This window comes from Podarcis tiliguerta (assembly GCF_965153285.1).
Source record: "Podarcis tiliguerta genome assembly, chromosome: 3".
Classification (NCBI taxonomy): Eukaryota; Metazoa; Chordata; class Lepidosauria; order Squamata; family Lacertidae; genus Podarcis; species Podarcis tiliguerta.
This window is the reverse complement of record NC_139536.1, coordinates 74,075,987-74,089,111: the sequence shown is the minus strand read 5'-3', so window position 1 is coordinate 74,089,111 and position 13,125 is coordinate 74,075,987.

Sequence of the window (13,125 nt, the reverse complement as noted above, 5' to 3'; positions counted from 1 at the left end):
ATTGCTTTTCCCATCACAAATCACCTAAACACTACACTATCCACCACAAATTAGACTAGCTCATTTCTTGTTAGGCTGGAAACAGATGGTAGCTTGCCACCTCTCTTTCATCCTTCATGTACTGCTCCAACCAACTAGTTCTTCCTCCACCCATTTTAAGATTATAAGATTATTACAGGTATGTATGTACCTGCAGTACATACCTTCTGTTCTGTGCTGTATTTGGATTGAAGCACAAGTGAGGATTGCTTACCTGAATGAGTATTTTGTGCATAAAATGCACCTGCACAACAGTATCATGTGTGACAAATGCACAAAGGAAAGCCCTCCTTGATTGTGGTTTCTCCCATGTGTACATACAGTGCAACAGACATGTGTGGCAGTGTGCATGGGTACCACACAGTTTCTACATGGAATCTTTGTGTAGAAAGCTCCTCGTGTGTTATGCAACTCAAAGTATTCAACTATAATGGCTGCAAATTAAGAATAATGTAGAATAGATTGATTTGAGTTTGCTGCAGATGCAGTTATATAAATGCAATGCTTGTGTTAATTGTTTGTGGAACTACTTTGACATCCCTCAACTTTGCTGGTGTTTTCTATAGTTTTGACTTACTGGAACCTCTCATTGGTTGATTACATTTCTAGACCTGCCCTTCACCAATGATAACAGGGCAAGTCAAATAACAATGTAATAAACCATACTAACAACAGTTTGTACATCTACAGCAATAGAATCATCTTCAGTATACACTTTTAAAAATTCTGAAACTGTAACAGCACAGTATAACAAATAGGACAGCAAAGTAAAAACTGCATAAAGATAGGGATATGGTAGTAAGGTCAATCAGCTCCAGGCATATGGTTCATAAAGACATCTTTCAGGAAGTAATTCTACTGATATTAATGACATTTACTTCCAAATAAAAAATGCTTACGTTTGTAGCCTTACTCAAAACTCTCTAACAATATAGTAGTAATTTATCTATAATAAAAGGTGTCTCTGTTGCTCTCTGTCATTCTTTCTTATCTTCAAAACATTTAAAATGCAAAAAATTGTTCTTGATTTATACATTATATTTATCTGTTGCAACTTTCAAGATACCATCTAGAAAAAAGAATGTACAGTGTATCAGCTATTGCAGAGTAGAAATGAGGCTTAGATAAGGTGTTGCTTCCCACCAATTGTTAAATTGTGCTAATACTGAAATACTGTAAATTAATAACACTTTTAATGGCTTTGTCTTTAAAAGTAATACACTGACCAACATAGTTTGAAATATGCATTATATTAAATGGTTTGCAGCAAACTGAAAAATCCCCAGTGCTCTTCCTCCCATACCCAGTGAGACTGGGAAAATGGTACATTTAGAAGTTGGAGTATTCATAATACAGCAAGTTGGATTTTTAAATAAGTGCATCTCAAATTTCTTTAAGCCGGATTTATTTTTTCTTTAACAAATGTGCTGCAATTTTGCAGAGAATCTACTAACCTTCAGCAACTGTTCAGAAAACTGATTTGTAGAAGGTCAAGGTTGTTTTCCATGAAGGAGTAAGCTTTATATATTTATTTTTATTTATTACATTTGTATCCTCCCAAAGGAGCCTCGTGTGGCAGACATCAACATTTTAAAACAGTACAATTTAACAGTACAGTTTTAGAAAAGTAAAATGCATTGTAAGTAAAAGAAAATTATTCATCCTGGTCTAGGAAGGAAGCTTTGTATGAAAACAGACTTCCTAGTGTCCATAACCGGCAGGAGAAAGGACTATATGGGTTGCAGGGGTCATTACTACTAGCTCATAAAATGCAGACTCAGAAGCAAATAGATGATCCATTTTGACAGTACTGATGCTGAGGCACAAAATCTGCCCACGGGTACCACATGCCTGAAAGATCATCATACACTCCAAACTGGGAGCTGTGGAGGTTCACAGCCCTCTGAGGTTTGAGGAATGCCAGTAAGTGGAAGAGCCTTCTCGGTAGTGGTTTCCCACTCCAGAACCCACATCCCCCCCCGAACACCCACGTTGCATCAATACACAAGACCCAACTTTTCACCCAAACTTTTGGGAATGGCAGGATGTGAAATTTCTATTGGTGGGTAGTTTTATTTTGGTGGTGTGTGTGTATATATATATATGCGTCTTGATTTTATATATGATTTTATATTTATAATTGTAATTTCTATTCTTACACCTACGCTGGAACCTTTTGTGAAATTTGGGTAACAAGCATTCATAATAAATAAACAATCTTATTAACAGCATGAAGAGGAGAAAGAGGTCTATATCCTAGCTTCCCATCCTTCTAAACAAAGGTATTCATCTGTGAAAGTTGAAAGAATCAATAATCTGTTTTGTATATTATTACTGAATATTTCGTTTTTCTCACTGTGATTCTGTTTACTTTTAAATTATAATTATAAGGTGATTTCTGGTTCCTGAAACAATATTCAAATATATTTTAAGATGCTTTGGCATTTGAAAGTCTGTCAGACCAACTTAACACACCGTATGTACACTCACATACAACGGCTCCTTGGACTGAAAGAGAGTTTCAAAAGGCGGACAGTTGCTGGGGTATATGAGCAGTATGCTGGTTGAGAGGAACAGTAGGGGACTCTGTGATTGATGATCTCTGCACTCTCCAGGAGCTATCATTGCATTAATGGAAATGATTGCATAGGATTTGAGAGATAAAAGGATAATCTCTGTAGCACAAACAAAAATAAGGCGGGGGGGGAGTCATGAATTTTATTTTAGTCATTCATTCTAAAAGAAGCTGTAGGTTTTTATCTGCAAACAGAATACGATTGTACATGGTTTTAGCCTCTGAATGTTGGACGTAGTTAAACCAGCTATAGCTTGACCATAGAGTATTAGGCAATCAGAGCTGACTTCACTTTCGATATTCTTAATGGACAGTGTGTCTAATTGTATCACACGACTCTTCTGGACGGCATACACTGCCATGTGTAAATGTTGAGAGACCTCTGAAGAATCACATGAGTCAGTTGTGACTTCCATGTGAACAAAGAGAGCTAATGTGTTCAGATAGGCCATGAAATTCTTGAGGTCCAATAGAAGTCATCAGGTATCATATCTGGTTTATTTCGCCTTAAAGGCAATTGTGTATCACATGGAGGGTAAACTCTTTTTCCTTTTGATGTCTATAGCAAAACACTAATTGATTTCACTAGAACTAGTTTGCATTCTGATTTTTTTTTTTTTTTTTTAATATCTCAAATCTCTTCCTTTCCCTAATCAAACACTGGAAAATATGCCCACATATTTCTTAAATCCTTGCTATTTGTGTTTTAATTTAGTCAATTAATTTGGTTAATTTATCAATGCCTTCCTTCAATTAAATTTTTAATTCCCCCCCCCACTCAGTCTTATGTTTTGCTTAGATTTTTTTTGTTTGATCAGATGTCTTATTTTATTTTTCTAGCTTCTTCCTCCATACGTCCTTATCTATCAGAGCCTAAGATTGGGTGGATGTTATCAACTGAGAATTGGGGAGATGGGGGCACTACAGATTTCTACAGCCTTGAGAGGATTGTAAATCACCACTGAAGTTGTGATGTTGCTAAAGTAATAAGGCACAGGGCAAGGATCAAGTTGAAGCTGTTGATGTCAGGAATTAGAGAGAGTTGAGGATACTAGGTTACTTAAATTCAGTGGCTTTGATCCTGAGTTGGCATTCCATGAATAGAGAAGGGCTCCTTCTGTTCAGAGAAGAACCTTTGATCCTGCAGAGGCTTCCATTGGTGATTTTTGCCAATTCCCCTTCTCCCTACAGCCCCTGGTGACATCTCACATAGTGTTCTGGAGGGTCCACCAACCCTTCAGAGCAAATTTGGGGACAGGGTGTAGGAGGCAGGGAGCATTGGCAAGAATTACCATCCATTTTGCCAGTGGGAATGTCCCATAAGAGAAATCCCACTTAAGGGATCCCATGATCCAATCCACTGTCTTTGACACACACACACACAATCATTTTAGTGTGTGCTTGCTTGGATTCCATGGTGACTAAAATTATTTTCTATTCTAAATTATAATAAATTACACCAGAGGTCTATTCCTGTTTTAGTTTTGCAAAGGTATGACACTTGCTATCCTGGATCAGAAGAACTTGCATAATTTAATGGCAACATTATTTCATCTGACTGGAGAGAAGATAATAGAAGAAGAGAACTAGCATCCTTAGGTTGGCACACAAATATTGTACACCAAGGCGATAGGTAATAATGTCTGCACTATTATGGCTTCAGCTGGAATACTTTACAGAAGATGGTGACCAGGGCAGGATTTAGGTTTGATGAGGCCCTAAGCTACTAAAGGTAATGGGGCCCTTTATATGTCCAGCTGTCCTTTGTCAACCACAAATTGTTGCTGTTTTTGTGTTGAATATATGCTATATGGTAATTTATGCACCTAATAGGTATCTAAAGCCATTTGCACATAACAAAATATGTATTTTATCAAAGTAATTGTTAAACTGAAATACAATTACGAAGAAGTATATTAATAGTGAAATACAATTACGAAGAAGTATATTAATAACATTACTTACATCATAAGAGCCTACACAACACCAAACACTGTTGCTGTATGTAGGTTTTATTTTATTTGTTTTTTAATCTTATATTTTGGAAATGTACATCCAGTTTTTTTCCTTTAAATTTTTTTGGGCCCCCCAAGAGAGTGGGGCCCTAAGCTATAGCTAGTTTAGCTTATACATAAATCCAGCACTGATGGTGACTACTGGCAAGATTGCATATGGTAATATGTGAACTGTTGATTTTGCAGACATCAGGGAAGAGTTAGGATAGCTAGAACATAGGGTCATGATCAATATGTCTCACTTTTGTGACTGGTAAATAAGCAAAAGTGGGTTGGAAGAAATACTAATGGGGCCTGCCCCCATACTTCTTGCAGGACTTCCCCCACTACCCTTTTAGACAAGGGCTATGGCTCATTGGGGGACACGGGTGGCGCTGTGGTCTAAACCACTGAGCCTAGGGCTTGCTGATCAGAAGGTCAGTGGTTCGAATCCCTTCAATGGGGTGAGCTCCCGTTGCTTGGTCCCTGCTCCTGCCAACCTAGCAGTTCGAAAGCACGTCAAAGTGCAAGTAGATAAATAGGTACCGCTCCGGCAGGAAGGTAAACAGCGTTTCCGTGTGCTGCTCTGGTTTGCCAGAAGCGGCTTAGTCATGCTGGCTACATGACCGGGAAGCTGTACGCCGGCTCCCTCGGCCAACAAAGCGAGATGAGCGCCGCAACCCCAGAGTCAGTCACGACTGGACCTAATGGTCAGGGCTCCCTTTACCTTTACCTTTTTATGGCTCATTGGTAGAGGAGGTCCCAGGTTCAATCCCCAGCATCTCCCGGTAGGGCTGGGAGAGACGGATGTCTGAAATCCTGGAGAGTCACTACTAGTCATTGGAGACTATAGTGAGCCAGACGGACTGATTCTCTGACTCAGTGTAAGGCAGCTTCCTACGTTCCTATAAGGGGAAATGATTTGCCTAAAACTGATGGGACTCTGGGGGTTGTGTTTGTGGGTTTTATTAAAGGTTCCCCTACTTTACACATCCCTACATTCAACCACTGGTGAGAAGGTTTTTTAAAAAATGTTCTAATGTTGTGAACAGCCCAGAACGTGGCAATGAGAAGATTAGTATGCCCCTTCTCGTTTGTATGCAATTGTCAGGAAGGCCTAAACTCGGATCGAACCATGGGAAAGGGTTCTTCTTGGTGAGAGGAAGGGAAATGAAAGTAGGTGGGATGAGACAGTATAGGGCAGGAAATGTTGTATAGACATGTATGTTTTGAACAGTGTGTAACTTCTATCAAATTTTAATTTGGCAAATCCCCCCCACCCCCACCCCACAAGAGCCTCCAGGGGTGAGCAGCCTAGATATCTAAATAAATAAATAACAGGACAGACACCAAGTACTACATTTTCAAAGGTGGCTGGCATAATGTGATGAAGAAACTTATTATGAAATGTAAAATAATGTCAAACAGAGGGAAATGCAGCAGCTTCATGACTGCATAAATCAGAGAGAATACACAAGGCAATAAATTCCGTTCAGCTTCCTAGCTGTGTGGGCAAAGGGGGATTAAACAAGGCAGGGACTTAAATTTATAGTGCATCTTATTTATGAGTGAGGCCTCAATCACGTATCAGATACACTAGGCCTGTAATAATGGCACAGGCAAAACAGAGTCGATTCTCAGAGGGCAGGTGCCTTTAGGACATGATGGTATTCTACAATGCAGTGACGAATATGAAATGTCAGATAGCAAAAATCAGAACAGCTCCCCAGTTGTACAACATGCTATGCATCTCTCTGATAGGAAACCAAAACAAAACCCTTAGATTTTTCTCTCAGTTGACCCAGTTCTACATCTCCACCTTTGCCATTCTTCAAAACACCCCCCCCCATTTCTTGTTTTTTTTAAAAAACTGAAAACAGCCATTAATAAAATAATATATTCTGTGCTTTTCTTAAAGTAATTTCTGAACATTTAGGAGTTCCTAAATTTAGGATGCTAGTGTTCTGTCTAATCAGCAACTGTTTTCTTCTAAGCTGGTGAACATTATTTCCACATGCATTTGCTGCTTACCACATTGCCTCTCCAGGCTGTTCCATTCTAGAAGATTTGTGAGGCTTGAGACATTCCCTAGTAGACTAAGGCCCTACCAGCAGCTATTAATGTGTAGAGTAACCAGAGCAAAACAAAGAATGAATGTGACTCCAGCGACTGTAGCCCTCACTGCTATTCCCTCAACTCTGAAGTGTTCTCTGTGGTAAAACTCTTCACTTACATTACATAATAGGAGGCTCAAATATTCTGTGACAAACACAGTTCCCAATTAGAATCTAATCCTATTTACAAGGTAATTGTGTTATTTTCAGTGCAGCAATGCATCAGAAATAGGCTTTTCTGGAAAGCTCACAGACAAACAGCTTAGCTAGACACAGCGAGGAATTGATAAATGGGCTCCTATGAGCTTGGGGTGGTCTCCCAAATACCCGGGCTTGTTTTAAACACAAAGGTTGGCTCTAAATTTATAAATTTACTCCTTCTATCATTTAGGTGGTAACTCTGGTGTTTACTCAATCACGTTACTGTGTTCTTATATGGCTATCAAAGTTTAAGAAAGAGATTAGCGAGTGGAGAGATTTGTCTCTGGAATACAATATGTGGGAAATACAAAAGCTGGACTGAAGCTAAAAATTGCTTACATTTTAATTAAATAATGGGGAGAGTACGGTTGTTTACCACTTTGGAAATGGAAGGCTAGAGTTGCACAACAGGATGTTCATGTGTAAGGTCACTTTTTGTAACTGTTTTATTAGTGAACTTCGGCAGGAAATGAAATTTATGGGTCTGGGATGTGTGGTCTCTCAGTGATCGGTTCAGATTAAAGCTTCTGTAGGACTCTTCACAGAAACCTGAACCCTGGGGTGGTTCCTCTCCTTATCTACATTTTGGGGTGAGGATCTGACTTGCTTTCATCTTCATCACATGGAAGTCAACTTTGATTCTGACCTTGCTCTTGTGGGTCAAGTAAGTGTGTAATTTGCAGGGAAGAAGGTTCCCTGCACTATTTATATGTTTCACTGTTTCTTTTGTTGCTTCACTGAACAGCACAACACTTAGAGGAAGGCTAGTTAATAGATTCCTCCCCCCCCCCACCTGCGTGCCATTTAGCTATAGTTATTTTACATTGTCTGCTTCCCCTGCCTGCGGTACTTGTGCTCCCAGTGCATATGAACCTATTTACTTTCCACCCACTACTTAGCCCTGCAAGGCTTTGTTCCTGTCTCTCTCAATGGGAAGAATGCTCAAGGCTTTTCTGGATTCTTCTATTACAGTTGTTGCAGGCAGGCAAGGAATGTAAACAGGTTCTGGCACTCTGGGGACACATACCGGAGATCTCATGTTGAAAGTAGAAAATGTCCAGCACTAAAGTTTGCTTATCCTTCAAGACGTGATCCATTTTCAGAATAATGTTAGCAGGAGCATGATTTTTGTTAAAAACAACAACAACAACAACAACAACACCTCAAAATATGCTAGGAATACAATTTTCCATCCACAACTGCTTTACGACATTCCACTTTTCTTTCCTTTTTAATAATTTTATTGATTTTCATACAATTTAACAAATTCAATTCAGTTTCAATACAATATTCTCTTACCATTTTGACTTCCCATCCTTACTTCTATGATGTTTCTGTTCAAATCCTTTATCTGCTGCCTTAAATGTAATACTTATTTCTAGAACATATAACCTACATTACTTTCCTTTATCATTCCACTTTTCTGAGAGCTTTTCTGACAAAAGTCCCATCTAACCCTGCATTCTCTTTACAACAAAGGCCAGTCAGAAGCCCAGGAAGTCTACAAGAAGAGGACAAAGTCAACTTTCTTTTTCCTGTATTCCGTCAAGGGATGGAGATGTTCCCAGCTGAAGCCAGAAATAATGATGCTGGCTTGCTGCAAAGGGAGCAAGCCAGCATTACTATCTTGGTCTGAATTGTGTATGTATGCTGCTGTTGTTTTACTCATGGAATACCTTCTCTGCATAATTAATACCAGTGGAAGCTGGCCCATTAGAGTGAATGGGGCAATGCCACACCCACCTCAACCTGCCCTTGTCCAGTACTCACCTGCCTTCTTTCTTGCAGCCAGTCCACTGCCTGCCAGCTGCTTCTTTCTCACTCTCAATATTGCCTTTGCAAAACGCAACAGGGAGGAAGATGGACTCTGATTGTCACAGGCTCTGACTCCACCTACTGTTGGTTGACCTCGCTTCCACTCCACTAGTCCAAGTGAGCACCAGCCACCGCTGTTTAATGCTGACTGCTATACTACTGTTTTCTCTTCTTGGAGAACATCCACCTCATATGGGAAAAATTAGAAACATCCTTTGGGGAGGTGGAGGGCTTGTAAACCTCTAGATTTTGTTTACCTCTGTTATCCTCCCATTTCTGGTAACCTTATCTTTGGGGGTAAGTGTGATGGGTAAGTACCTGCCAGGGAAGTGGCTCACCCCCATCCCTTCCCAATTATAAGAGTCTGGTGTCGACTTGAATGAAACACACTATCGACATCCCCATCTTAACTGATCTGCAAATCAGAAAGAAGAACCTATGGTTCTACAGATATGGTTGGACTCCAATTCCCATTATCCCCAGTCACCATGTAAAATGGACTGGGGTGATAGGAATTGTAGTCCAACAACCTCTGGAAGCCATAGGTTCCCCATCCTTGGCCTTGCCTATATTGAATGGAGCCTCCTTCACCACCACTAGTATATCTCATAGCATTGAACTGTGGACTCATTCGAGGACATAGTTGTTTTCGGCCAATGGTGCTATGACCTGGCACATGTCCTCCCATGTGCAGCAGCACAGAAACAACAGTCAGTGCTGTTGTGCCTGCCCCTTAACCTTGGTGCAACATGGCACTGCCTCAGCAAGGCCAAGTGAAAAGAGGGCAAAGAGACAGGATACTTTTCAGATCCCTTCAAGGACAGCCCTACTGTTAGGCAGAATGAACCTAAGGCATCAGGCAGCTGACTCTGGGTGTCATGAAAATACAGCATTTTTTAAAAAAATTCTATTTTTACTACCTGGAATGGTGAGAGCTGCTTGTGCCTCTGGTGCCAAAATACTTGGGTACTTGATGGGATGGGGACTATTTATTGCTCTGCCTAAGGCAGCAAAATGCACTGGCCCTGCTGGAACATTTGCAGTAAGGATGCTGTTGGAGAGGAGAGCAAAGATTGCCTGCTAATTGGGATAGGTCATTATTAGCTAAGCACAGGAACCCACTTTACCTGTGGCATCACAAGCCTATAGTTTGCATGTTCCCTCTTTCCATAACTGAATAGGATCAGGCTGCCCAACAGCTTTATTACTGATACATGACTCTTTCTTTCTATTTTTTGTTAAAGTTGTGCATTCAAGCTAGGAAGAAGGCATGAGCTAGCTTTCAAGAGCTATTTCTATGCTGCTATTTCCTCATTCCAAACAAGTGTGGCAGTTCCTGTGATTCACAGGTTGACAGGAGCACATCACTCTGGTGTTCAGATGGATGTAGTGACTGCCCATCAAATATCAGATCAAGTTTAAAGTCCCAAGGGCAAATGCTGCTGTCAATTTACACAGGTGAACATGTAACTGAGAGTAGAGTTTGGCCCCTAGGTTTGATCTTCAAATCTCTTGGTAGGGTTGGAGGAACTCAAGTGTTGGTTTAGGACACAGAGCAAGGACACTTTTTTGAAATATTTGATGCACAGCCAGTATCAGCAAAAACCAGCCATTTCTTAAGGCTTTAATCCTGCCAGCATGACTCCCATTAAAATCATCGTGCTTTAGCACAATAAGACTTCACAATTGCTCTGCGCCTTGAAATTGTTTATTATGGTGGGATTGTAATCACACGTAACTTGGCAGCATAAAGTTCCATGAAAGGTTGTGATAACTAGAATGCCTTGAATTATACCTGTTCTGTGTGACTAGTCACATTGAAAGTACTAGATCTTCTGTTCATCATGAGGGGGCAGATTCAATTTGAGCAGAAACTTAAAATGCTAAAAACAATCAGTAAAATAATAATGAAAATAGTATATTGGTTGGACAGCACTGGTAGTTGGGATAAAGGGTTACTAAGGAAGGGTCTTTGTCCTCCTCTTGGTAGGGGCAGATTGTCCCCAAAAGGGTCTTGGCAAATCAATAGAATGCAATAACACATATGGAAACATGTTTTCCCCCATTGTAAAACTAAATGAGAATAAGCATAAAGACCTTCGAACTGGGGCTGAGTGAAAGGGGAGGGGACATGTTCTGAATATCAAAAGTTACCGCAGAAAATTGCTTTCATATATGGCCCTGCAAAAGATAATAATCAAAAATTCCTTTTCTTCAAGCACTATATAAAAATATTATGAGAATCAGCAGTGTATATTGTGAAAACCTTAAAAAGAATAGATTTCTTTTACAGCGTGATTGAATGATAGGTATGAAAAAACTATGAACATAATCATTTTTATTGTAAACATTGATTCATAGTTGCATAACTAATCACGACAACTTTATTAATTGCTTATTACCAAGGGTTTTCTCTTTTATTAGAGAACAAGTGACTTCCTTCCCTTATACTGGTGTATATTTCTCTGTGTGATAGAGATTAATGCATAAAGCTTTGCAGGAAACTGCCTCATTGATTTTGTTGCCTTTATATTTGTCTTCCTTAGGTGACTTCCAGTAACATAGATGGAGGGTGCATAATGCATTTCCCCGGGACAGCAAACACTGCATCTGTAGAAACAGAATTTCTGCTTTCATTTTGGATGCCAAGCAAGTAATAGGTTAATATAGATGAAACCTAATACTGCCCCCCCCAATATTTTAAAATAAATAGCAAGTAAACATATTTATTAAAAGAGACCACCTAGATTTCTCATTACTGAGTGGTTCTTATTTGTAGCTTTGTCATCTAATCAGATTATCTCATGGACCTTTCCTGTCCTGGGGCCCTCCAGATGTTTCATTGGCTGTGCTTGATGGGAATTGTAATCAAAAACATCTGGATGGCACCAGGTTGGGGAAGAGTGGCCCAGATTGTGATGTGACATCTACGTGTCCTGTTGGCGCCTGGATTTTTGGTAGCCCTCAGCCAAATAGCCCCTTTCAGCTGGAAAATGGGGAATGTGTAAAGCAAGGGTAGCTAACACAGGGCCCCTAGATGGTTGGACCACAAATCCCATCATTTCTGACCACTGGGTAAGATAGCTGGGCTGGAGTCTACCACATCTAGAGCGTCACAGATTAACCACCAGGATGTAAACCAGCCAATCTCCCCAGCCTCTGACCATATTGGATGTGTCATGAAAAGTACGGTAATAATGGTGGCACTATTGGGGAGTGTGATTCGCCCCTCCCCCAATGCCGAGCTTTGCTTCCTCCTGCAACTAGCCATTAATCCAAGTCAGTTCAGAATCTGAAGTTACAAGGATGTTGTATTTTATGCTATTCTGAACAACCCACCTCCCTTAGCCTTGAGGCTGTTCATTCAAGCACCTCCACAGCCACTATTTACGTAACAAAAAGTGCACATTAATTGCGTTCATTGCAAAAATAAGACTGAGGGAAATCAGATGTTTAGGATATTTACAATAACTTGTTGCTTGTAAACCATTTGGCTGCCACGCCCAGCAGTTTTCATCTTAGATTAAGCTGATGTGGTAGTTGAGTAGGAGATATGTGGTTTTCAGATGACTCTATTGAAAGAACGTGTGTGAACGTATCCCTGGCCATCACTTTCGATGTGTTCAGTGTTTGCACCCATACTGTTTGCATGTTCTGCTGGCATATGGAGGGGCTGTAAGCACACACTTATGTATACATGTAGAGCTCCTCATTGCGAGGGAACCCTGGTTGGACTAATGCATAGAAGAGGTTGTATGAACCCTGCTACTGAAGTGGATGCCTATAGTCTAAAACCTTATGGCAGAAGCTGATGGTGCAAGGAATAAGGTCCACATATTACAGTTTCTGGGTTGAGATCTTAATTTCTCAGGCTGCAGCCAAGTAAACAGGGGGCTATTCAAGTTTAACATGTTTCTGAATATTGCTTTTTGTTCTAGCTTATAGTGTTTTTCCTGCTGGTTTATTTTATACTACACATCATGAGATAAGGCAGAAGAGTTAGCATAATAAAACCACAAATATCAATATCCCATGATAAATGATTTTGAATTGTTTACTTGTGGTATATGGGTAGCTAGCATACCCAATTGTGTATTAGAGTTAAACAACATTTTAAAAAATCTAAATCCACAGAGCAAATAATAAAACCTTCCATTATTATTTTTTAAAAATCAGTGCTTGAACATTCCTTAAAGGAGTGTAAGATATGCTTCCGGTGTCATCATATCAGAGAACTTCACAATTTCAAATGCAATGTAGCGATGTCTCATGCTTTGAATTTTCCTTCAGTTCCTTCCTTAAATCTTGTGCTCTTTATGTTGCAGGGTTTTGGTGTGGGTTTTTGTGTGTGTGTGTTTTAAAAAAACTAATCATTTTCTCAATTGGA